This window comes from Pan troglodytes, chromosome 2, assembly GCF_028858775.2.
Source record: "Pan troglodytes isolate AG18354 chromosome 2, NHGRI_mPanTro3-v2.0_pri, whole genome shotgun sequence".
Lineage (NCBI taxonomy): Eukaryota > Metazoa > Chordata > Mammalia > Primates > Hominidae > Pan > Pan troglodytes.
In genome coordinates, this window is record NC_086015.1 from 92,630,705 (window position 1) to 92,634,915 (window position 4,211).

At 40.5% G+C, this 4,211-nt stretch overlaps 1 pseudogene; it reads left to right on the forward strand.

Moving 5' to 3' along the window:
- The first annotated feature begins 2,222 nt into the window (after positions 1 to 2,222).
- On the forward strand, positions 2,223 to 3,878 carry LOC736207 (ATP-binding cassette sub-family F member 2-like; annotated as a pseudogene).
- Positions 3,879 to 4,211: the final 333 nt, after the last annotated feature.

The following is a 4,211-nucleotide window of genomic DNA, read 5'->3' on the forward strand; positions in this document are numbered from 1 at the left end:
GAAATGTTTTTATTTACTGAAACTAACATTGGTACAAGTTTCTATCATCTTATAGTAAACTTTTAGAGTTAGAGGCGATTTTAGAGTTTGCTTCATTATAAATTAAGTACAATAAATATTTAGGAGTACTCAATATTGAGATAAAAAATCCAAAAATATTTTTCGTCATTAACTGTGTTAGGAACTATGAAGTATAAGATAAATATATGATGCCATTTTATTGTGGTCATTATCATACAACATACAGCAAGAGGAATAAACCTTTTGCTATTGCTCTCTTTTTCCACACCACTGGCAGTCACTACTAACTGAAACCTACATATATATGCTAAAACCTGGGAGTGGTTTCATAATACTTTGAATACATTCCTTAAAATTATCACTTTCACTTGATCTGAGTTGGCTAATAGGTGGAACTTACCATTCTGTATCCATAGTACAACGTACGTGTCATAGCTTATGATCTTGTCTGGCTAAGAATTATATCCTTTTTGTTGGAAAGATTTGAAAAGTGTATTGTACAACTTTTTCTCTGGGATTGTCCAATGCACTGCTGCTAAACACTTCAGCTTTCTCCTTAAACTGGCCCATGGCTCTTGAATAAGTACAATAATACATCTTTCATATTTATAGGGAGTACATGGTATAACATACCTAACAACTTTCAGGAAGCCTAATAAATTATCACCAATTATAAAATTCTGAGTATAGGAAGTAATTTGTTTAGAAAAGAACACCAAATAACATTATTTCAAAAAATTAAGGGGCTAAGGGCATATTTAGATATACCTTTGGTACCCAATATAGCAGCCTATGATAATAAAGACATATTTTTTCCTTATTATTACTGATGTAATATAAAAGTCTCCTGCAAAGATCAATATGACATTTGAAAAAAAGAATCCAAGAATAAAAGCATGCATATATTTAGTGTAATATTCTTTGCTTTCCTTAACTTGGAGCATAAAAGCCTTTTAGTAACTGATGTAAAATTCTTAAAATAGACTGCATTATCTTCAACCATATTATCTATTCCCATAGGTCACACAATGACAAAGTTTCCACCAGAATACCAGGAAATATACAAAAGGAGTCAGTACATGGTATTGTTTTCTTCATGTCTTTTGGGAGAGATGCTAAATTTGATTCTTATTTTTAATGTAACAATAAAAAAGATAAAGATATATTTCAGTTTTTAAAAGCATCATAAGTTAGGGTATACTATATTAAGTTTTCTCTGATTTCTAATACCATATAAAAATGTGAAAGCTCAGATGTTACATTGCTACTAATATTCATTCATTATTAAACCGTTATTTTCTAGATCCTAATTGTTCTAGATTACAGCAATGAAAACAAAAGCAAAACACATTTCTTTCTGTGGTAGGCAGCCTCTAAAATGGTCCCCAACGGTCTCTGCCTTTTGGTACTTACATCCTTGTATAATACCCTCCCCCGAGTGTTTGCTGAACCTAATGATTCACTTCTAATGACTATAATACAGGAAAAGAAATGCGATGCCATTCCAAGATTAGGTTATGAAAAGACTGCCTTGCTCAAGCTTTCTCCTGCCCTCCTTCTCTCCAGGAGTCCTCACTCTGAAGAAAACAACTTATCTGGCTTATTGTGAGCTGCCTATGGAGAGGTCCATGTGTCAAGGAACTGGTATCTCTAATCAACATCCAGTGAGAACCTGGTGCATGCCAATGGCCATCTGAGGGAACATGGAAACGTATCTTCTGAGACTTCCCAACTAGATGTATGAGTGAGTTTGGAAGTAGATTCTTCCCCAGTTGAGCCTTGGGTTGATTATTGTCTCTGCTAATACCTTGATTGCAAGATACCTTGAGTCAATGGCACCCGGCTAAGCTGAAACCAGACCTGACCCAGAGAAACTGAGATAATAAATGTTTATTGTTTTAAGCTGCCACATTTTGAGGGTAATTTGACACACAGCCATAAATAATGAATACAGTTGCCCTCATTGTTTATATTAAAATGTTCACACCAGACCTAAGGAGACATTTTGGAGTACAGGGGATACAAGAAGAAATGTGAACAGCATGGCAGTTCCTCAAAAAATTAAACATAGAATTAAAATATGATAGAAGAATTTCACTTTTGGGTATATATACCTAAAACAATAAAAAAAATCAGGGACTCAGAGGCTGAGCAGCGAGGCCCATCTCCCTGAAATAACAGTAACCTAACCCTGTGGGTCATCATCATGCCCTCTGACCTGGCCAAGAAGAAGGCTGCCAAAAAGAAGGAGGCTGCCAAAGCTCTACAGCAGCCCAGAAAAGGACATGAAGAAAATGGAGACGCTGTCACAGAACCACAGGTGGCAGAAATGAGGCCAATGGCAGAGACACCGCAGAAGTGGATTTGCTGACCAAGGAGCTAGAGGACTTTGAAATGAAGAAAGCTGCTGCTCGAGCTGTCACTGGCATCCTGGCCTCCCATCCCTGCAGTACTGACGTTCACATTATCAACCTCTCACTAACCTTTCATGGTCAAGAGCTGCCCAGTGACACCAAACTGGAATTGAACTCAGTCCGTCATTATGGCCTCATTGGCTTAAATGGAACTGAAAATTCCATGCTGCTCTCTGCTGTTGGGAAACGTGGAGTGCCCATCCCTGAGCACATCGACATCTACCATCTGACTCGAGAGATGCCCCCTAGTGACAAGACACCCTTGCAGTGCGTGATGGAAGTCGACAGAGAGCCGGCCATGCTGGAGAGGGAGGCAGAGTGACTGGCTCATGAAGATGTGGAGTGTGAGAAGCTCGTGGAACTCTACGAGCACCTGGAGGAGCTGGATGCCGATAAGGCAGAGATGAGGGCCTCACAGATCTTGCACAGACTGGGTTTCATACCTGCCATGCAGTGCAAGAAGCTAAAAGACTTCAGTGGGGGCTGTAGGATGAGGGTTCCCCTTGCCAGAGCCCTCTTTATTCGGCCCTTCATGCTCCTCCTGGATGAGCCCACCAACCACCCAGACCTAGATGATTGCATGTGGTTGGAAGAAGAACTAAAAACTTTTCAGCATATCTTGGTCCTTGCCTCGCATTCCCAGGATTTTCTGAATGGTGTCTGTACCAACATCATTCACATGCACAACAAGAAACTGAAGTATTATATGGGTAATTATGATCAGTATGTGAAGATGTGGCTAGAGCTGGAGGAGAGAACCAGATGAAGAGGTTTCACTGGGAGCAAGATCAGATTGCACACATGAAGAACTACATTGCGAGGTTTGGTCATGGCAGTGCCAAGCTGGCCTGGCAGGCCCAGAGCAAGGAGAAGATGCTACAGAAAATGATGTCATCAGGACTGACAGAGAGGGTCGTGAGTGACAAGACACTGTCATTTTATTTCCCACCATGTGGCAAGAACCCTCCACCTGTCATTATGGTGCAAAATGTGAGCTTCAAGTATACAAAAGATGGGCCTTGCATCTGCAATGATCTAGAATTTGGAATTGACCTTGACACACGAGTGGCTCTGGTAGGGCCCCATGGAGCAAGGAAGTCAACTCTTCTGAAGCTGTTAACTAGAGAGCTACTACCCCCAGATGGCATGATCTGAAAACACTCTCATGTCAAGATAGGGCATTACCATCAGCATTTACAAGAGCAGCTGGACTTAGATCTCTTGAATTTGGAGTACATGAAGTGCTACCCAGAGATCAAGGAGAAGGAATAAATGAGGAAGATCATTGGGCCATATGGTCTCACTGGGAAACAACAGGTGAGCCCAATCCAGAACTTGTCAGATGGGCAAAAGTGCCAAGTGTGTCTGGCCTGGGGTAATGGGGAATTATTGTTTCACAGGTATGGAGTTTCAGTTGGGAAGATAAAAGAATCCTGCAGGTAGCAGTGGTGGTTGCACAATGTGAATGTACTTAATGTCACTGAACTGTACACTTACAAATGGTTAAAATGGTCAATTTTATGTTATTAATACATATATATATACACATATATATGTAAAATATATATATTTATATATTAGGCTGAGTGTTGTTGTTGCCCAGGCTGGAGTGCAGTGCTGCTGTCTCAGCTCACTGCAACCTCCGCTTCCTGGGTTCAAGCGATTCTCCTGCCACAGCTTCCCAAGTAGCTGGGATTTTAGGTGTGCACCACGACACCTGGCTAATTTTTTTTTGTCTTTTTAGTAGAGACAGGGTTTTGCCATGTTAACCGGGCT